At 46.1% G+C, this 23,246-nt stretch overlaps 1 long non-coding RNA gene across 1 annotated transcript; it reads left to right on the plus strand.

The window, feature by feature from the left end:
• Nucleotides 1-1,239: 1,239 nt before the first annotated feature.
• LOC116599101 lies at nucleotides 1,240-22,269 on the plus strand. The gene is made up of 4 exons (XR_004289241.1): nucleotides 1,240-1,330; nucleotides 1,424-1,500; nucleotides 20,726-20,796; nucleotides 21,045-22,269. It is a non-coding gene; the product is annotated as an uncharacterized LOC116599101 (long non-coding RNA).
• Nucleotides 22,270-23,246: the final 977 nt, after the last annotated feature.

The following is a 23,246-nucleotide window of genomic DNA, read 5'->3' on the forward strand; positions in this document are numbered from 1 at the left end:
TGGGACTGGCAAGGCATAAGGGGAAGCCTTTTTTAAAAAGAGGGCCTGTGTGTAGGTTTCCCATGCAGACAGGGTTCTGTAAACACAAGACACACCATGCCTCTTGGTGTGCTATGCTCAACCACCCAGTCATGTATTTAACAATATCTATTGGCTGCCTACTGTATGCCAGGCATAGTTCATGGCACTCAGATACAGCAGTGAACAAGACATTCAAAGTCCTACCTCTCGTGGAGCTCATAGGCTAGTGGGAGAGGATAGACCTACTTGGGTACTAGCAATCTTTGGCCCTGTCAACTCCTGCTCAGCCTGGTTAGCCCCATTGATTGCTCAAGGGATGGTGGGGTTCTGCACAATCACGGTCAGGGACAGGCAGGGTGCAGAAGTGTTGCTTGTTCACCCCCACTACAACCTCCCTCCTTATGGTAGGAGACTGAATTCCACATCATTCTCTTAATGGAAAGGGCTAATGCCAAAGCCTTAGCCTCTGCCTGTGGGTAATAGGACCCCACAGGCCAGCTCCCATCCCTCTCCATCCCACCTCTGGCAGGAGCAGTGAGATGAGCCCAGATGGCTCTTACACATGCATCAGACACTACTCTGTGGCTAGTTCTGTAATACCTTGGAACCTGCTGGGATCGTGTCTCTCATGAGCCCACGCCTTCGGGCCCTGCTCCATGAAACCAAGTTCTTACTTCTCCTCATCAAGGACTTTCTCTTGAATGGGCAAGTCTGCTGAACTTGGGGTCCCTCTTCTTTAAGGCGAGAACTAACATTGGAGAAACAGGTGCTGTAAAGGAAAGAGCACCCTAGTCTGAAGCGGGAGGAAAGTGTGTTCCAATTCTGGGATTTCTAGCTGAGTCATTGGGCACGTTGCTTGATGTCTCTCAATCAGTGTTTTGGAATATGCGATAGTCCATAATTTACAAGGTTATGGTGAAGGCTAAATAAGATAACGTGTTAGAAAGACTCAGGCCTGTTGGAACACTTGGTAAACAGTGGTTAGCTATCAAATATTAGTTGAATGTGAAGTGATCTTAGATCAAAGAAATCACTTTTTTGCTTGGCGCTGAGGGAACTGAAGAAAGTATAAAGCAACATTCCTGTCCCTGAGGAATTTTCCCTCTAGTTGGGTTGTACTCATGTAGAGCTTTCTAATGACTCTATCAGGTACTCAACAATGCAAATAGTAAGCATGGGGTAAGCGTGCAAGTGTAAGAATGGGCTTCGTCTACATATGCAGAGAGAATTACAGACTAAGCAGGAAAACACTGAAGAAGCAAGTGGGCAAATTTAAGTCCCCATGCTATATCTAGCAGGACACTTCTTGGTGGGACAGAGACACTATTCAGAGTAAAAATTTCGGAGTAATTGGATGGGGGAGTGGAGGTATCTCACCTGCGAGTTCTCCTCTTTCTTTCAGGAGTTTGAAAGAAGGTTGTATTCGGCACCCATGACAAGAGGACCTTCACTGACATTTAGCAATAGGCACCTGACCAGGTAAGTACCACAACTTACACATCAGTGTGTTGTACAAATAGAAATAAAACCAGGGGTGGCCAGAGTTAAGGAAGTTGAAGACTTTGCTGGTAGAAGGACACAGAGCTCACTGATTATGATTGTCTTGGTCTTCATACGATGAAAGGACAGGCCTTTGGGACCCAGACAGGATCATGGTGGAACACGGCCCAGCATAACGTGCAAGAAATCCATGGAAGAATCACAAGGATTCCAAGAAAGGTATATAGAACAGAAACAGGAAATACTGCCAAAGTCACCATGGCTTGTCCTCATTGGGGGGGGGGGGGGTAGGAAAGAGGTAGCGAACACGGTGACCCATGTGGTTGAGTTAATTGTATACTATGTTTTCCTACTATAAATATATGCTTAAGTTAACAGTTTTGTAATGTAATGTGTGTATAGTTTATCACACAAAGTGGGCTTGGTCATTTTAAAAGAATTATTTCGCTGGCATAACCCCTACAGATATTGCCAAGGAGGGGGAGTGAATGAGCAGGTCCCATGTCCATGGAAGTGACCTGGTTCCTACTGTGGGTGGACCAGTTGAGCTACTGCTTAGACGGTGTTTCTGACTAAAGGTGGAGTATGGGTTCCTCTCTCTAAAGTGGAGAACGAAACAATTGCTGGAGGAACCTACCATCTAGATCACTCCTTGAATTTTCTCTTATATTCTCTGCTGTTGTGAAAACTGCAGCCATCCCTATTTGTGGGGGCTTTCGGAATGTGACCCATCCGACCCTGCAGCAACTGGTTGCTTGGTTTTTTAAACATTACTGAAATTTTTGACAAGTGATTTCATGGCTCTTTTATTCCTGTGTGTTAGAGGCAGAATGTTAACTCTGCACTCTAATTTAGATGCACAGAGAAAATATCCTTTATTTTTCTTATATCTACAATGGACTTTCCTGCTTCAAGCCCATAGTCAACTGGGGAGCAATAAGAAAATGTAAATGTTCAGATTTAAGCATAACTCAATATTAAACCTAAAATTAAAGTTTATTTAGATTAACCTCTTTGGGATAAAATTGCTCAGTCCCTCAGATGAAATTCTTCCTCTGTGTCTTTTGCACCCAAAGATGTGTCCAGATGTATCTGTGAGAGGTGGTGGTGGTTTATGCAACCTCATGGCCATAGGGAAGATTCAGAGTCACATCCCCCTCACCTCCCTTGGGCTCAGCTTAGTCAGGGCCTTCAAGCACCCTCTGGCTGACTCATCCTTGCCTTGGCTCTCACGAGCACGGCAAAGTCTTCTGATGAGATTCCCATTTAGCTTTGGCTTGAGTGTTTCCCTTGGTAGCCAGAGTACCGGGATCCCTCATCCTTGCCACGGTGATCCTTCTGGGAAACTCCTCCACTGGACTGTCAGGTATTTCTGAAACCCAAATACCACAATGGGGACAGCAATGACTTGGGCAAATTGAACCATAGGGTCTGCCTCTCCCTGACTGTGCTGGGCCATCGGGGTTAGAGGTTGGTCTCCTGGCTCAGTGTAGACAGCCTGGGAATTAGCCTCCTCCTCCCATTCTTCAGTGGGTTGCAGAACATAGCTTCTAGTCTTTTTGGCTCTCTTAGACTTAGCTAATACATGGCTCTCCTAAGTCCCCCAGGAGGTAACAGGCTAGACAAGCAGATTTGTTCTGCTACCTCCATATGCTCCTTCTCTCTCCTGCTATTCCCTGGACTAGAAAGTGGAGGGCTTGTGTTTTGCTTCTGCTCCATTTCTTCCAGCATGGAGTGCAGCCGGCTTCCATCTCTTCTCCATCTCTCTGAAATGCTGATACCTAGGGAGAGAGACAAAACAATTTGGAAAACCAAATAAGACAGTAGCCTTAGTTGTAAAGCGATTATCCTGCTACCTAAATTGTGATTGCTGGAACTGATTACTACCTTGGTAATTCTTTTTACATTCTCTCTGTTTCGGTATCTAGTTTTCTGGAAGCATTTTATGATAAGGGTCACGTACTTGGGAAGGTAAGAAAGAACAATTTTAAAGAATTCAAAATATGATTAACTCTTCTTAGACCTGCTTCTCTGGAAAGGTCCTTCCACTAGGGCACCCTGCAGACTGTCTGATGAGAATACCTCCAACTAGAAAATGTCTTTGTCCTGGTCAGCCTGAGAAATTTGGTGCCCACAAAGGATGGGATGACAGTGGTTGTAGCTGACCACAAAAGGAGATAAGAACCACTGAGTGGAAAGACAAGAGGGAACGGTACTTCACCCCAAAGGGATCTTTAAAGGGAAAAAAAAAAAAGAAGCTGCAGAAAGCACAGCACATGAAGAGCTAAAATGGTCCTCATCACGTAAGAATTACTCACTCCTCTACTCAATACATAACCAGCTGACCAGCCGTCATCCTTTATTTAATAGATATATTTTAATAACATCTTACCTGGAACGCTCTTCTCCACCTCCCCCAACCTCAACCTTCTCTAAATAGTCATTTTCATGTATTTGGACCGTTTCCACTGCTCTAACTTTCCAAATGTCACCTGCACGAATGAGGCACCCTCTCTCCCCTAGGTGGAAAACTTAGGGAACAGTATGTTGTCCCTTGTCACTCATTAAGCTTCCTGGCAGGAGCCTGGGTTTCTGCAGGGTCCTGGTTTCAGGAAAGTTCATAGCTCAGCAGGGTCGTGTAGTTCGTGCCCATTTTCCATGTTGGGTAGCAGATTTGCAGTGGACCCCTGGAAGAGTGCTTTGTCTTCTAGGACTATGTTTTCATTCATGGCAGTATCTTAGGGGTCAACTTCAAGCACCATTAGCTGGGACTTACTCTCTTCATCTTCCCCATTTCCTTGCAAGATGTTGTCTTGACTGGATGCATGCAGTACCATATCTCCGGGAAATAAGGACACCTGAGACTTGAAACTATAAGGAAAGAGAAAGTCTAATCACTGAGTTCATACATATGTGTGGTGTGTCTACTATGTGTAGACACAATGCTCAGCATTGGAAATACATAATGTGCAAGACAAACACAGTCTCCCTTCTCATGGGCTGAGTGGAGCAGACAGCCATTGTCAAGATATTTACTCAAACAAATGTATGATGTCATAAACACTGTGGGGAAAAAAAATTACAAAGTGCTTTAAGTGGAAAGAGCTGACCTAGCTTGCAGGGGGAGGTGAAATACAAAAGTCTGCCTAAGGAGAATGAGTTTTCACCTGAGATCAAGAGGATGCCAGTTAGGATGGCAAAAATTAACAAGGCAGGAAACAACAAGTATTGGAGAGGATGTGGAGAAAGGGGAACCCTCTTACACTGTTGGTGGGAATGCAAGTTCTTGTGGCCACTTTGGAAAACAGTGTGGAGATTCCTTAAGAAATTAAAAATAGAGCTACTCTATGACCCTGCAATTAAAGTAAATACTGAGTACTTACCCCAAACATGGAGATGTAGTGAAAAGAAGGGCCATATGCACCCCAATGTTCATAGCAGAAATGTCCACAATAGCCAAACTGTGGGAAGAGCCAAGATGCCCATCAACAGATAAAAGGATAAGGAAGATGTGGTCCATATTACTATGAAGTATTATGTCTCCATCAGAAAGGATGAATACCCAACTTTTGTATCAAAATGGACAGGACTGGAGGAGATTATGCTGAGTGAAATAAGTCAAGCAGAGAAAGTCAATTATCATGTGGTTTCACTTACTTGTGGAGCATAAGGAATAGCATGGAGGACATTAGGGGAAGGAAGGGAAAAGTGAATTGGGGGAAATCAGAGGGGGAGACAAACCATGAGAGACTGTGGACTCTGAGAAATAGATTGAGGGTTTTAGAGAGGAAGGGGTTGGGGGGATGGGTGAGCCTGGTGGTGGGTATTTAGGAGGGCACGTACTGCATGGAGCACTGTTGTACATAAAAAATGAATCATGGAACACTACATCAGAAACTAATGATGTATTGTATGGTGACTAACATAACACAGTAAAAAAAAAAAAATAATAATAATAATAAAAGGAGGAGGCAGGCTTGGGTAGGAGACCAGTAGCTGTGGACAGGACATACAGAAGGCCTGAAACAGGATCAGCGTGGCTTCTTTCAGGGACAGAATGGACATCACTGTTATGGACTAAACCATGTCCCCTCAAAAAAGGTATATTGGAAAAAAAATAAAGCTATGTTGAGGTTCTAATGCCAGGTACCTCAGAATATGACCTTGTTTAGAAATAGCATTGTTGCAGAGAGAGTTAGTTAAGAAGCGGTCCTCCTGAAGTACAGGAAGGCCCTGAATGCAGGGGGACTTCTGGCCTTAGAAGAAGGTGGTCATGCGAAGACAGAGACCCAGCGAGAGCACCACGTGCTGATGGAAGCCTCTGGAAGCAAAGGAGGGCCAAGCTGCCAGCAAGCCACCAAAATCTAGGCAGAGGGCAAGGAAGGGTTCTCTCACAGGCTAGGGGAGAAGGCTGGCCATGTTTGCGGACGTCCAGCGCCCAGGACTGTGAGACAATGAGGTTCTGTTGGGTAAGGCCGCGGCTCTGTGGTACACAGTTACAACAGCCCCGGGGACCTTTCAGAGCCCGTGTGGCTGAGCTGTTAAGTGAGCAAGGGAGGAATGTGAGATGAGAGAGAGGAGGAAGGGTCCCATACCCATGTTCAGGATTCAGAGCTTTAGCCTTAAGGCAATGGGGCAGTACTGAGGAGGTTACCTGCTGTCATTCAACTCACACCGCTCACACATCCCCGTGGCTGCCGTGTACAAGAATGGAGACAGGCTGAGTTCTCCAGGAGGAGACAGCATGACAGAGCCTCAGCTGACTAGGGCTCAGCCAACCTATTGGAGGGCTCTGCAGTGTTGTCAACAACAGCTGTGCCACCGCTGGCTGAAAGGACCAGGCATTCATACTTCCCACCGTGGCCAGTCACCTGTATGGGATGCTCTGGGAAAGGATGACCCCAGGCAAGGTGGCTGTCTGCAGCTGAGGCACACTCTGCAGGAACCGTGAGCAGCTGTCTCTACACACCCCACAGCTGGTCAGTAAGTCTTCCCTTGAAGGGGATCTGAGCTGCGCGTCTTCTCTTCTATCACAAGACATTACAGGGACCCCAGTGATCACAGGTTCCAGGGGAGAACCATGGTGGCTTGAACCTGTGTGGCGGCAATGAAGAGAGAGAACATGGCCTGGTTCAGGGATGGGTTAGTAGATGAAATGCTACAGATTTGAGAGATCGAATGAGGAGAGGATGGAAGCGTTGAGGGGAAGAAGGGAGGCATCAAGAACAGCTCCCAGCTGTCTACCTCTGCCCAAGTAGGGGATGGTTGGTACCGCTCACCAATGAGGGAGCTCCGGGAGAGATCAAATATGGGGGAGGAGAAGATCGTGCTTTCGGACGTGAAATACTGGTAGTGACCTGAATACTCTGGGAAGTAAAAACCCCGAGAGAAACACACGTGTACACACACGCATGCACACGCGATTTAATTTCAAGAAGAGTCCTGTGTGCTTATGTCTAACTCTTGGAAATGCCATCCCTTGATGCGCACTATGGATTTTACCTTTTTTTGCTGGAACTTGAGTCAGTATCCATAATTTACCTGATAAGCACACCGGAAAGTTTTAGAGCAGAAAGATATCAAAAGGAACTCAGGCCTCTGAGGAGTGAGGACGGGCCCACACACCGCCCAGGAAATAATTAGTCAACACCCCAGCCAGCCGTACCAACCTCAGATGGTATCGCTCATTACTCTGGGACTGAAGCAGCTCCAGAGGTGATGGGGGTAGGTTTGGGAGGTGAGAGAAAGCGGTGGGATGAAAGAATGAAGATTAATTTAGGACTGGGAAGGAGTTTTTACCAGAAAACCACTTTGCAAAGCAGAATCGGCGGACAAGCCCCAGCAGAACTTTCCGTCCCATCGAAGTTCGTCAGCTGAGTTGGGCTCTTCTAATTACACTCTGTCCTGCCGCTGGCTGGGACTGCCTCCCAGACCACCCCTCTGAGATGCTGAGTTTTCCGTGGATATGTTCATTATCTTTGACTCAGTGAGTCCAGATTTTGAAACTGATCCTAAAGAAAATGTCCAATAAAAGGAAGATGCTGTAGGCATGATGATGTTATCAGCGTATTTTATGATAGTTATATATCAAAACTCCCTTTGTGCCAAGAACGCACATTCACTTTGTGAAAGGTGTCAGCTGTGATCGTCAAGAGAGCTGTGTTGCAACAGAAGATGCTCGCCCCGGGTCTCTTTATTGAGCACCCACCATGAAAGCAGTGATATATCCAAACATAAACGTACGCTCTGGTATGGAAAGTAAACCACAGGGATGATACACAGCCTTTACAAGTTCACAGAGTAAGAAAGATTGCTGAGATCTGAACCTAGGTCTGGTCTTTCTATAAAGCCCAGTAATTCATACATTTAATGAACAAATATTTGTTGAGTCTCTGATATGTGCTAGGAACTGTTTTGGTGATATCATATTCCCTGGAAAGAATAGTAAAAATGCAGCTTTCCTATGCAGATACAACTTCTAATCAAAAGATTGCAGTGAGAAGAGAAAGGCTTTGATGTTTTAGACATGTCTTACATCTAAAACGTGTCTTGCGTCTTATGGTTTTTAGAAACCCAGAGTCTTTTCTATCCTCCATCTGTTTGTAGCCTACCCGCCTTCAAAACTTTGCTCCACCTCCTTTCCCATTTCCTCCAGCTACAACTGGCCTCTCGCTGCACTAGGTCCCTTTGCCACACAGTTCACACTTAATTAGATCTTGCTGGAAGCTGATTGCTGGTACTAGGTATCTACTCTTTGATACATACGGGCTTGCACTTTACTTAATATGTGTGTGTGTGTGTGTGTGTGTGTGTGTGTGTTCTTGCCAATTAGGCTGTAAGCAGCTCAATTAATTGAGAATTGTTGAGATTGGGAGTTCTCTTATCGATAGGGTTCATAGTGCTCTTGCCTCAGCAAAAACGATTCCCATATCCAAACTAAATAATTTGTGACTTTTTTACATTTTTCAACTCAGCCAGGTCAAGCCCACAAAGACTTAAAAATGGATACAGACATTTTTTTTTAAAAGATTTTGTTTATTTATTTGTATGAGAGAGCGAGCACAAGCAGGAGGAGGAGGAGAGGGAGAGAGAGAAGCAGACTCCCTGCTGAGCAGGGAGACGGACTTGGGGTTTGATCCCAGGATTCCGGGATTATGACCTGAGCCGAAGGTAAATGCTTACCCGAGGCACCAAGGTGCCCCTGACATGGACATTTTAAAGATCTCTCACTTATCTAAACAACCTATGAATAGTTCTATCAGTAAGACTGCGTTTGGTTAAGCTGTAGTAGCAAACAACCCCTCAATTGTAGTTGCTCAAAACAACAAAAGGTTGGTTTTTTTTTAGGTCAGTGGAGGGATCTGTTACACTTCATATCCACTCAGAGACCTAGGCAATGAAGAGGTCACCTCCGAAAAGTTCCCAGTCTTTAGGGTAAGAGGAAGAAACGGTGGCAAATCTTATACTAGCTTAAAAGATTCCATATTTCATTGGCCCAGGTCAGCTGTATGACCATGCCTGAAATCAAGGGAGAAGGGAAATGTCGCCTCACCCAGTACCAAAATATATGGTGAAGAGAACCATGAATTGTGAACCAAAAATATATGGTGAAGAGCATTGATAATTACTATGTTGTTTTTACTCTTACTATTGTTATTGTTTCTCCCTTTTTACTTTTTAAATACAAGGAAAGCTCAGATGGTTTAACAACATGTCCAGGGTCCCACATTTAACCACATATGAGCTAGGATTTGAACTGAAGTCAATCTGATAGTGAAATCTATGCTGCTTTCGTGCTACCATCTGTTTCTTTCAGAGCTGCTTTCCAGAAAGGATGCCTTATGTGTTCTTTGGGTTCTGACTAGCCTCACTTAAATTATTCTTCTTAGTAGGGTTCTTAGTTAGCTAGTCTTCAACCTCTGATCCATTTCAGGTATATCCTTGCCAGATACGTCCATTTGCTCTTCCATTAGTCCATTCATTCAAAGGGGTCTTACTACCCTTTCTTCGATATAGCAGGTGTTGGTAGTATCAAGGTGGATACTATTTAGTCGTAGCTTTTAAGGGTTTTGTCTTCTACTGGAGCACTCACTAAAAATAGCAAATAATTCCCAAAGCAATGTGACACAGCACTCTAATGAAGACCTGCCCTTTGGAAACAGGCATCTCCCAAAGTGGAATTAGGAAGATGGAAATGGCTCACATGAGAGTCACCATCACTAGAAGTAACCCAAACCAAGTCTGCAAAGAAAAGTTTGCAGAGATTGCAGAACACACAAATTTATCTAAGATGCCTGAGCCTGCCAAGCCCATGAATTTTTTTTTTTTCAAATAAGAACACTGAAAGCTAAACAATGCTATACTACAGTGTGGAACAGGGCTGCTAACAGAAAGTAGATGGTTTGATTGAGATTTCTAAAAGGGAGAGATTACTGATGTACCTGTATTACCTGAGATGTAGTGATTTCAGCCATCACAGAGAAATACAGCCTGGGGGAACTGAGCTTGAGAACTACTGATAGGCCCCTTCACAGAAACAGTAAATGGCAATGTTGGGATTTCACCCCAAGGCTGCCTTCCCTAAAAGCCAAACGCCCACACATGTTCCAAGTTGCCACCTGCCACTCCATGAACCACCCTAACCACTAGCTCTCTAGCTGCCCGTAGGCAAGAATGTTGATGGCACTGTCACGGGCCCCGGAAAGACTTTAATCTCATGTTCTCCAAACCCAGCTGCCACCTTGGACCATTTGAAACTAAGATTACATCTATATTAGTGTCTTTCAAGCCACAGCTCTAAATCTTTGAAGATAAGCATTACAGATAAATGTATGCTTCTCCATTTATCAGTCTTTAGAAATCTCCAATTTCGGGAAGAATATGCTGGGTTGTGTGCCCCTTTCTGTCCCCACCCTACCCTTCTCTCAGCCCACAGGCTGCAGGGAGAGGTGCTTCATTAACTTCCCAACACTTTGATGACTGAGTAGTTAGGCTTGCTAGGGCCATTTATTAGTATACCCATGGCTTCGTGACAGTGTGGGTTTCTGGAGGTCCATAGCCAAGTGTTGGACCTTTTTAAAAATTCCTCAGGCTCCCAGAAGAGTCAAGAGAGTTTTTTCATTTGTTTATTTTATTTCTTAAATCAAATGCTGTCATATTATTAAAGCGATCTGCATCAATGGAGAATGACATGAGCCTTTTGATACCATATGGGTAATTTCCAAGGAATCTTCCAACACAAATCTCATTGAAGCGAAAGGGAAATAAAATGGAGAGAGACTCCACTTTAGACCCAAATGGATAATAATGGGGACTGGATATACCCTCCAGCCTGAAACACCTAAGAAAAGATGAAATATAGAAAACGAAAATTGTCAAGATATGGATAACAGACAAAGAAAGACAGTGGTCCCAGAGATACAAGGAACAAACGGTGAGCCCTACAGTTGCCCTTGTTTACTTGAGAGTTTCTAGGCCATAGCTCAAGCAGGGGGATCCCAAGCTAAGCCCAGCTAAGCTGACTCCCTGAGTTGGGAGATGAAGATAGCTAGGATAGGCATCAGGAAAAGTACCAAACAGGAGAATGCTACGTAGAGAGAAAGATCCTGGGATCCACATAGAGGGTCTCTCGAGTTTTTAGCAGGGTATGATGAGCACAACATGTGTGAGAGAAACATCAAAGGTCAGAGAAGCATTCAAAAAGATTAAAGGAATAGTTCCTAGTATACATCTAGGGACAGAAATTGTCCTGCTTCCATAAGCCACACAGGGAAAATTCGTAATTCATGAGGCATTGAGTAGAATATTCCAGAAGGTCTTGCCTTAGTTATGGAGATTATTCCTAGACTGGATTTTGCTCTGAACCCCTCTAATGAATCATAAAAGCAAGACCTGAATGGATCAACCTGTTTCCAAGTAACTTAACTGAATCCTAAAACAAAGCTCAAAAATATTCACAGGAATATAAAAATATTCTGCACCCAAGATGATGAAATTCACAACATCCAATACAATAGCATTCTCACTCAGATTCCCATCCTGAGTTCTCTCTGCAGACCTCTGCACAAGAAAGATGCTCTCCCCCAGCCTCTGAGGCTGCCATCAGCAGAAATTAAGAGAGCACACTATAGGAACACTTGTTCTCAGTCAGAGGCCTTCCTTCAGCCCTCTGTACCACCATCCTCAGGAGTCCAGAGAGCAGTCAGGAGATCTGTGTGCTCCCAACACCCGCTCTTCCCTATTCTGGTGTGATAATTAATTTTATATGTCAACTTGACGAGATCACAAGATGCCCAGACAGCTGGTCAAACATTACTTCTGGGCGTATCTGTGAGGGTGTTTTTAGAAGAAATTAGCATTTGCTTTTGTAGACTGAGTAGAGCAGATAGCCCTCCCCACCATGTCTTGGCTTTATCCAATACCTTGAGAATCTTGAATAGAACAAAAAGGTGGAGAAAAGTTGACATTGCTCTCTGCCTCACTGCTTGAGCTGTACCAGAGATCTGCCTTCAACACTCCTGGTTTTCAGGCCTGCAGACTTAGACTGGGAGCTCTGCCATTGGCTTTCTGGCTTTCTTGAGTCTCCAGTCTGCACACAGCAGATTATGGGCCTTCTCAGCTTCCATAATCAAATGAGTCAATACCTTATAATAAATCTCTTCATGTGTGTGTGCACACATGTCTGTATGGAGAGACAGATAAAAATAAAATAGGATATAGCCTATTGGTTCTGTTTCTCTTGAAAAACCCCGGTTCATACAGCTTGCCTGGTTCCAGCATTGCAGCTTTACCTCCATTGTCTGCCTTGAGACCATCAGAACTTATCTTCTATATCAGTCACTGCAGAAGGTCCAAGGAGCCCTGGTAATTGATCATGCCTTTGACTCTCATCCCCATGTGGCTCAGACATCACTTTATCGGTGAGGCCTTCTTCACCATGCTAATTAAAATTGCGATCTCACCTCCTCCACACCCAAGCCCCTTTCTCTATTTTATTCTTTCCCATAGCACTTCCCACAGTTGAACATACTATGTATTACTTATTGATTTGCCTGCTAGAATATAAGCTCCATAAGGGCAGGGAATTCTAACTGATCACTGCTGTGTGCCCAGTGTTCAGAACAGCGTCGGGCACTTAGGAAGCAGTTGACAGTTATTTGAGGAATGAGGAGTACACTCTGTGTCAGCCTTTAACTGCTGAGAAATGTGTCTGTGTTGCTTCTTCAGAAAATGTGGACCCAAGTTTCTGAATATAACCTGGCAGTCGGTGGAGCTGTCTTTGAATTGTCCACAGGTGCTTTTTGGTCTAACATCTTACAGCACCTCAAGGATCATGTGTCAGCTGCTTCTGAGCACTTAGCCACATCCACCCACTCCCACCATCCAAGTCTTCTGGAAGACCCAAAAAGCTGGGCAGTCCCAAACAGCAGAGAACATTCTCCCAGATCTATGGCTCCTGCTGTTCCCCGTCTCTGGAAACAGCCTCACTCTTCTCCCAAGGGCTCAGTCCAAACACTAAGAATTCCCTGTAATGTCTCTCTGACCGCTCATATCAGATCCATCTCCAAAACCACTCTGAATCAGAATCTTCTCCACTGTCTCCACCCAGTCCCGCCTGGGGTGGGGGTGGGGGGAGCTACCCCTGTGCCTCCCCCAAGTGGCTGAGAGCTGCTGCCCTTGACCCCTGCCATTCATTCCCACAGAGCAGAGATCTTTCTGTTTGCCTCCTTCTCGGGTTTTCAAAGAATATTTTAGTGACTTAGGCAATGGATAAATGAAGTACTTGACGAAAAGAGCCAGATATAAAATAGAATAAACAGTACTATCCAAATACGAAAATATGTACAGAGAAAAAGGCCTAGAAGAAAACACCTGGGTATTTTTAGTGTAATTAGCTCTGAGTGTTAGAATTATGGTTTGAATTTCCTTCTTTATGTTCTTTAGTATTTTACCAATACTCCGTGATGAGTATGTGCAGTCACTGAAAAAAAAACAAAGCAAAGCAGAATACTGAGTGATCAATGAGGCAGCATTAATGTGGGTCACATTTGTTTAATAGATTTAAAATGTCTAATTTATGAATGTAAGGAAAATTGAACTCAATTCGTTTTTACGGATGTCTTCTTTCATCCCAGTCACTGTGCTAAGTGTTTCCCCTGTGCTTTATTTCCATGAGAAAGGATTTATCCTGGTTTTATAGATGAGAGAATGAGTTCAGAGTAGACTAAGTGGCTTGTCCAAAGTCACTCAGCTAATAAGAGACACGGTATATGCTAAAGCCAGTTCTCCAGATTATAAACCCAGACTCTATTCACTACCCACCATTCTCTTCTCTTCCCCAAACGCTGGGGCCAGGCAGACATGTCTGAAGAATTGCTGGGTCAAAGAGGGCAGGAATGAGGTTATTAGCCTACCCAACGGGGCAAAATGGTTTGGCAAAGACACTGACAGTCAGTATAACTCAAATGACTAGAGCCTCATTTCACAGACATACTTGAGCTTGGAACTTATTAGCAACGTGGATTTAATTGTCACCTGCAAATGCAGCATAAAGTTAAACCTTTCCTTGTTCTGCTTCCTTGCACTATAAAAACAGAGCTCACACTCTGGGAGTTGATGAGTCTGGAAAGAAGGGCAGGGCTGGACTCTGGCATCGCCACATAAGTCCCGATTTCTTGAGGAGAGAGGGGAAGAGCGGAGGGTTAAGGGAGCCTCTGTGATTTCCCTCGGTGCTCCCAAGAGACTAATCTTTTAAAAATGAAACCCGCTTCCCATTACATTCAGAATAACATCCATATGCCCTATGCCCACGGTCCGTCCTTTGTACATAGCTCACCTCCTTTCTTCCTTTTGTCCAGAGCTCTCAGTTCCTGGGCTCCAGGCTCACCAGCCTCTGTGTTTCTGGAACTCCCCAGGTCATTCTGGTAGGGGCTTTACCCTCCGCACCTGATGCCTCAGGGGTCCTCCCTGGGACCTGCGCTCTTCAAGCTCCCTCTCCTCCTGATTTCAGCTGAAATAAATGTCAGAAGAGAGGCCTTCCCCAGTGACTTCATCTGAAACCCCCCCACTCCCCCATCACAATCTCTCTCTGTGCCCTTAACCCCAATATTTTTATAAGCAGAACTTTTAAATGATATCATTTCAAATGCAAAGAAGGTGCAAAGAATATATGGAAAGAACAGGTAAGTTATGAAGCATAACATAATAAACACTTACAAACCCGCCAACCAATTTAAGATCTAGAATCGTCACAATCCCTGATTATTTTTTCCCTAGCACTTGTCAAGTATCTCAAACTATATTATGTACTTATTTCTGTATTTATCATCTGTCATACCTCCTGGAAGGTAAGGTCTGATGCCTGCCTTGTTGATGGCTGTATCCTGGAGCTTAGAACAGTGCCTAGAAAATAAATATTCGAGAATGAACAACGAGGATGAGGCAAAGAAGTCAGAGGACTGGGGTGTCATTATTGCTGCTGGTGGTGGGTGGTCTGTGCCGTCTCAGGCAGAGATCCACAAGCCCACCAGACACGACTACCCCCACCCACCATTTCTCCAAAGTCTAGTTAATGTGCGGTTAGGTAATGTGAGGTATAATGTCTAGCTACGTAGACAAAAGCAACACCAGGCAAGTCGTTTTGCCATCTTGAGACTCCGTTTCCATCTCTGGTAAAATAGTAATAGCTACTTCCATGTGGCCTGGGTGAGAGCTACAAGTGTTCTCATCTCCCTCTGTAATACCTGGTGGGGAGGGGCAGGACAGGTCGGGGGAGGGGGTAGGTATAAGGGACGCTCCTGGCAGCAGGCAGCTTCAGACCTGGAGACAGACAGACTGACAGATGCTGGATGAACAGAAATGTGGCGACAGACATCCGGGCCACCCTGGAAGCCGGGGACAGCATCTCCAGCTCCCCAGCGGGCCCACAGCATGGGCTTTAAGCCCAGCGCTGGTGCCTGAGGCCGGGAGTAAGCCCCTGGAGTGGTGAACCAGCTGGGCCTGGGAACTGCCTGCTGACAGATGTGGGGGTCTCTTGGGGGAACATATAGAATCTTGGAGTGAGAGGGGAGGGTACACAGTAACTGAAAAGAAAAATGAAATTGCTTTTATTTTCAGTGAATCAGAGGAAAACAAGTAAAGCCTGTTCCCCCGACACCTCCCCCTCCCCCGCAAAAGCCAATGAGGATTAAGTCAGTCTGCACTAAAATTATAGCCAGAGGAGTCCAGCCTCAGGACATTCTTCAATGCCTCTCTTTGCCTGGCAAGTTTATTAATCCAACCAGCATTCCCCAAGCAACTAGTACACGCCAGGAGGCCTTCTGCGGGGTCAGGACCAGGAGGGGGTAAGGGCGCAGGCGCAAGAGAAGGCTCTCAGTGTTCTCAGGGGGAACAGGGAGCCTGGAGGAAGGGGCGCCCAGCTCTGTGAGGACCGGGAGGAATGTCAGCCTGCAGCCCCCACCACAGGAGGGAGTTCCGCATTGCCCCTTTGCTCCCCATGGAGGGTGGAGGGCAGGAACTGTGTGGGCGTGAGGATGGCAGGGAATCATTTTAGAGATGTGGGCGGCGGCCACATGTGAGGGCCTGGGCAGGTGTGTGCTTCAGGTAATCACTGCAGGGAACAACCACCCGCTGCGTCTCCCACCTTCACTCCCCCTGCAGTTGATTATAATACCTCTCTTTTCCTCTGGGGCAGTGCCCCCCGCCCCCACTGTCAGTGCACGGTCTTCCTCCTGGTTCCCAAGCGGGCCTAGGACTCAGGCCGGGCCAACCTGCATCGTTCATTCTTTTATTCCAAGGGATTGATTTAGAGATGGGCCTACACTCGTGGTGGTCTGGTGAGACCCAGTTCTGGGACTCTGATTGGCTCTGTTAGGAAGAAGTCCTTCTACCTGCTAACCTGTCGCTATGGGACCACCTGAGGGAGATGACCACCTGGAGAGTGAAACCAGCACGAGGGGCGGCAGAGTGAAGACAAGGAGAGATCAGCCATGCTTCCATGTTCTCCCTGCCCATCCCGAGGATCCTGTCAGTCTCGCAGTGGAGCAGGTCCTGTACTACTGAAACTACCTCCCAGACAGAAAGGAGGCTTTTCTCCTGCCCTGTCTACAGGAGGGGACTGACCTTCTGAGATTACCCTGAAAACAGCCCCATTGGGAAAAAATGGGCCATTTGGGAGGGAGTTCCAGTTTCTATAATCATTCATTCATTCTACAAATATTTAATAAGAATCTACTAGATGTCACACTTTGTGATAAGCTTATAATTGTGAGCAAAACAAATACTAGCCCAGTGCTAATGGAGTTTGCAGCCTATTAAAGAGACAGGTGATGAACTATGTATTTAGAATGAATACATAATTAAAAATCATGAAAAGTATCACAAAGGAGAAGTATGAGTAGCTATGAACTGTATTCAGGGGGCACCTGATCTTAGAGGAAGCAGGGTGGATGGGGTAAGGGAAGGTTTTCCTGAGGAACCAACAAATGAAATAGGAGTGAGAAAAGTATAGGAGTTGACTGGGGGAGAGACTGGGGGCAAGGAAGCTTCCAGGCAGAGGGAAGAGAATGCTCAAAGGCCCTGGTGTTCTATCAGCCATCTTGAAAAGCTTCCTCGTCCCCACAGGCCCTCCTGGGGGTCTAGGAATCCAGACTTGGCTTTGCTTGGCCCTTGGATGCAAATGCAGCACATGTAAGAACTTTGCTTTCCTTCTTCATATCTCCATCTCAGGACATTTTCACTTTTTTCTCCCTTAAAGAAAGCCCCTCTGCAAATATCTTGCATTGGTGGTGGTGAGGAGAGCGGGGGCATTGCTAGCCCACCTGAACTACCGTCCTGCGACCTTGAAAATGCCATCCTTCCCCCATCTCTTCCACAGCAAGATGGTTTCAATGGGGCTTATTGAATTATTATAACTTGCTTAAGATTATAATGATGATTCATTGATTTTTTCCCCCTGATTTGGAAATAGCGCTGGATATTTAGTATCAACGTCTTGTCTAAATAATAGGTACACAAAGTTTTAAAAGGCAGAACCCATTTAAGTAGCCCCTACGTGACACCAAAAGCATAAGCAACAAAAGGAAAAACAGAGAAATTGACTTCATCGCAATTTAAAACTTTGGTGCTACAAACAACACCATCAAGAAAATAAAAAAGACAAGTTACAGAGTGGGAGAAAAATATTTGCAAATCATATATTTAATAATGGGCTTATATCCAAAACACATAAAGAACTCTCCACTCATAATAAAAAGACAAATGACCCAATCTAAAATCGGGCAAAGACATTTCTCTAAGATACACAGATGGCCAATAAGCATATGAAAAGATGTGCAACATCTTTGGTCATTAGTGAAATGCAAGTCACAGCTGTAAGGTGATATCTTTTCTAATCTACCAGGATAACTTTAAGCAAAAAGATAGAAATAAGTGTTGGTGAGGGTGTAGACCAGTTGGAGCCTCGAACACTGCTGGTGGGAATGTAAAATGGTGCAGCTCCTTCAAAAAACAGTCTGGCAGTTCCTCAGTTAAACACAGAACCAGCAGTTCCCTGCCCTGGTATATATACCCAAGAGAAAGGAAAACATAGGTCTACGTAGGACCTTATACTCTAATGTGCATGGTAGCATTTTTCTGAACAGCCAAAATAACCCGACATATCAGGTGGAAATAACCCAATGTCTCTTCAAGGGTGATTACCGAGTAAAATTTGCTTTATCTATGAAATGGAGTATTATTTAGCAATAAAAGAAAGGAACTATTGATCCATGCTACAACAAGAACTCAGAAAGCACTATGCTAAGTAAAAGAAGCCAGCCACGAAAGACAATTCCATTTATATGCTTCCATTTAGATGGCAATTCCATATATATTTGTTGAGAATAGACAAATCTATGGAGACAGGAAGATTCCTGATTGCTTATGGTGGGTTGATGGGAGGGAATGGAAGTGACTGCTAATGGCTTTTGTGAAGTTTCTTTTAGGAGAAATGAAAACATTCTAAAATTAGATTTTGGTGATGGTTCTACAGCCCTGCGAATAGACTAAAAACCACTGAAGTGTATACTCTCAGTGGGCAAATTTTATAGTACATGAATTTTAATACTTAAAAAAAAAAGCCAGCTAGTGATCTGGAGTAGATCAATCAATATCGTCAGAGCCTGCTGTCAGAGTAAATTTTACCCAGATCCTGGCATAATCAACAGGTCAGGCAGAGAAAACCCCCTGAGTGGAAAAGTGCAGCTATAATAATAAGAGTGACACTATTCACAGTCATAACCAAAATTGATATGATCTCTATGGCTTTTGCATTTGCTTGATTAAATCCTTTCACTCACTTGAATCACAGGAGGGAGGCGTCATTACATAGATCTGACACCAAAGGGAACTGAGGTTCAGAGGGTTTAAGGACAGGTAAAATCATCCAGGGAGTAAATGCTGGGGCTGGGAGCAGAGTCCTGGTCCACCTGACCCAAATCTCAGTCACTTCACGAAGCCTGGAAGGACGGAGGCCATGTTCTGTCCTGTCACATAGTATCCCCAGTCCCTGGCAGGGGGAATGAATGAATGAATGAGTAAGAAGCTACTTCTCTTTGGACTCTGTGACCAGGTAATACAAAAGGTGGCTCCATCCCCTCCTAGAAAAATAAGACCTAAAAAGATAAGCCAGAGGGTCCATCCTAGGAACACAACTTCACAAAGTACTGGCCAGTAGCCTGGTCTCCAGAGGTCACCCTGACTTGATTCTTTTATGGGTACAGAAAACAAGGCAGGAATTTCTCAGAGGTGAAGCCTTCCCATTTCTATGGGCCTTGTGTGTGGTCCTCAGCCATGAAGTGCCCTACTGGGATCATCCTCAGTGGCACATGAATTGCCTCAGTCCCACTGTTCATGTGCCGCCATCTTGAATTCCTGATTAGCACTGGCACCCCAGAAAGAGGTTGCATGTCCCAAAGCTGAGACCTTCCCATAGCTAATCTGTGCTGTCTAGAAGCTGGCATGGGGTCTCACACTGGAGGTACAATCTCATACAGGCAGAGGGGTCTTCTCTGATGGCACCTGAATGGGAAAGACAGGAATTTGTCCTTCTGCCGAACATGTTAAAGGGTCTGGTGGTTGAGTTCAGTTGCTTGGTTTTGTTCCAGGTTGTAGGAGAAGAAGCCAAGATGCTTGGCTTACTGAGTTCCATTTCTCCATGGAGCAGAGGTTCTTTCTTCTAGAAAGAGCCTTGGACAAGCAATCACACAAACCTGGATGTCCAACCTTTGCCGGCATTTACCCTGGTGCCCTCTGTGAGCCCAGTTTCCTCACCTGCCTGGCAAAAATCTCACAAGGATGTAGTGGGAGGAGTAAATGACTCACTGCCCACAGCTAATAGGTGGCAGAGCTTGGATTCGAACCCAGGACCCTTGGCTTCACCTCTACCTGTGGTCGAATGAGATCATAGACAGGAAAGGATGTCAAAGCTGCAGGCAGGAGTGCAGGCTCTGGTAATGGGAAAGGCCTCCCCCCACGGCTGGGAACTAAGAAGGATTGCAGGAGCAGATGAGGTCGTATCTCCCACCAGTCAGAACAGTGTGTGTGCTCTCTGTGCCCTTATGACGGCTTATGGCTTGCAATGGCCCCTACTTCATGGCCTGCCAATGGCCTGGCCTGGGCTGAAGCCCCACATGTACTGGAGATCCAGCCCAACAAGTGGCTGCTCACCCACACCCCCAGCCTGACTCCTTTCACAGCCTTGAGTCATTGTGTCCAGGCCCTACCCAGAAGGAATGGGGTATGCACCCAGCCAGTCTGGGTTCTCTAGATCTAAAACACACTTTGTTCCTTGGTGACTCCATCTGGAAGGCCATATGGAACTGAATGACTTACTTCCCTTCTCTGAGCTATTAATCAAAGGGATGGCCGCTCCTATCAGCCAGGGATGGGAGGTTTTATGAAGTTGTGGGGTTAGAAGTAAGGACCCAGATTTTTGGGTCAGCTCCCTATTTGATCCTAATTTCCGTGGTTGTTTCTGTGACCTTCAGTCATACCACTTGACCTCTTTCTTCCTCATTTCACATTTTCTATAAAATGTGGCAACAATACCTTCTCCTGGGGCTGTGAGGACTCCACCAGCTGGTGGGGTGGTGTGCTTGTGTGGAGTAGAGGCCCCAGTACCCGGGAGCTTCACTCTCCTGCCTTATTCTGCCTTCTTTCTTGACAGATCCACTCAAAGAAGGAAGTAGATTCACCTTGAACCTGGGCTGTTTGTTCAGACCTCCTCTGAGTCCTCAGGTGTTTATGGAAGAGGATTAACTCTCTTAGATGACTCTTTGGGGGAGGTGAGGGATGGGGAAATGTTGGAGGTATTGAAGGCAAGGGGAGAAAAGACCAGATGGGGATGTGATAAGGATCATAATAAGCAGTCATAATGACAGAGTGCCTCATTTAATTGAACACTTACTACGTGCCAACATTGTACTTGGAAATGTACATGTATTTCTTAACTGATTCCTCCTCTTATCATCATCTCCATTTGACAGATGAAGCAACCAGCTGACGAATGTCTTGATAAGGCAGGAACTGAGATTTGAAGCTACATGTCACCCCGATACTCTGGGGAAGTGGGGAGGGGATGTACAGCAGGTGGCAACTGAGGTTGGCCTGGAGGTTCCTGCCCTGGGAGCAGCTCAGGGTCCTCCCTGGTTTGTGACCCAGCCTGGCTGAGGCAAGAATCATGCCCAGAGAGCCTGCCTCCCCAGCTCAAATGTGAGTACCTCAAAATCAGGGCCCTATCTGCCTGCTCTCTGGATCTGCCACCTCCCAGTGTGGGGTACAGTCTATGTTTAAAGGAAGCAACAAACACTACAATTTCCCCCCTTTCTTCATGGAGCCCTCCTATGTGAAATGACACCTTTGATGGCACAGAGCTTGTCACAGTCAATAAAGCTTTCCTCATCTATTATCTGGAGACCACCTGCCACCCAGGATTCTCTGCTCCTCCCCACTGATGGCACCCTAAGTGGTCACCTAGTCTGACCACGTCTTCCTTTACGGTTGGACTTCCCTGCTCCTTCCGCTCCTTCCCCACGGCCACCATCTAGACTCAGTTCTCTGTCCCTTCTGTCCATGACGCCTGTGGACCCGCTCTCCTCACTTCCCTTCTTGCCTTGCCCTAAGCCCAGTTTCCAGCCAAGAACCAGAGAGATTTCTCTTCAACAGAACTCCGCTTGTCTCTCTCCTCCCTGCCTCGAGGACAAAGTCTGCCCCTACACTGGGCCTGAGCCCCCACAACACCACCTTTATTTCCCCAGTCCCACTGCCCCTCCCCGCTCCTGCCTGGCCAGGAGTGACCTGCGACGCCACGGGCCCACATTACCTGGCAGGGGAAATAAGGACCTGAAGGCACATTTCATCCCTCCGTTGACATCATCGCCTTGCCCGTACCAGCACGTCTGTCCCTCCTGGTGATGTCACCAGCCTGGGCGGCTCCCACCAGGGCTCCAAGGCAAGGGGTGGCGTGAAGAGTACCAGACACCTGGTTTCACTTCAGAGAGATGATTCCAGCATGGAGGAAGGCGAAGCAAGACTTGGCACAAGGCACAGCGGGGACTGTCCTCAGGCCCCTTGTTTTTGAGCTGCCGCAGAGTCCCCAGAGCCTCCGGAGTAAGAGATGAACATGCAGACTTGGAGGGACCATGTCGCTCTTCGCTGACATAGCACTTGTTAAATAAAATAAACCAACCTGGTGCTTTCTTCAGGCCAGACACTGCTGTGAGCAGCCTGCATGAATTTATCTGATTTATCTGATGATTTAGCCTCAGGATATCTCGTGTTACAGACAAAACACAAAACAAAACAAAACCAAAAAAAAAAAAAAAAACCCACAAAAAAACAAAAAACCTGAGGCACAGAGAAATTAAGTAACTTTCCCAAAGCAGCACAGCGAGTAAGCGGTAAGGCCATGATTTGGCTCTTGGGTCTGCACTCTTAGGCTCTATGCGCTTTTGCCTGCTGGTTCCCTGCCCCTGGCAGCCTCGTCCTCCTGCTGCCCCACAGTCACCAGTGCTTGAGAGAGTGTCTGCAGAATCTGTAGCTCCGATGGGCCCTCACGGCTTTACCTCATGGTTCAGTCATTTAACATTTCATCCCCGAGTGCCCCATCCTATTTCTCCGCTGGGTTTTATGATTCTGATTTCATGGTGGAGTAACCCTAAAGGAAGATTCCTGTAGGGCCACAGGACACAGCTATGCGAGGACCGTGCCCAATTCTGTCTAGTCACAGGGACAGCGCCTCTCCCGCTCCCCCAGGAGAAGGGGCTCTGCCGGCCTTGGTGGGCATGCTGGGCCCGCAGCTCCGCGCAGACAGAGGTCATCCTGGCAGCCGTCCAGGGGGCAGCGCTTGAGTCCATGGGAGACCAGGAAGTGAGGAGAAGGTAGAAATTGGCAACAGCAACGACAAGCTTTGGGCAAGGTCTGTTTCTAGGGGAGGGATAAAGAAGGGGGGGGCAGCGGGGATCGAGAGAAGTGACAGGAGGACCGCAAGAAAGCAAGAACTCTGATCTGGGCATCATTTTCGAGTTCACTGTAAGCCTTCGCGTTCCTGATCTCTTATCACACGTAGACGTGTGCATGCAGACCTACACCCATCCCCCAAAACTCCGCATCCAGGGCTGGGAGCAGGCTAGGTAGGATTATCACTGCCAGTTTCTGGACGTGGAAACTGCAAGAGGGAGAGGGGTCCG

This window comes from Mustela erminea, chromosome 9 (genome assembly GCF_009829155.1).
Source record: "Mustela erminea isolate mMusErm1 chromosome 9, mMusErm1.Pri, whole genome shotgun sequence".
Classification (NCBI taxonomy): Eukaryota; Metazoa; Chordata; class Mammalia; order Carnivora; family Mustelidae; genus Mustela; species Mustela erminea.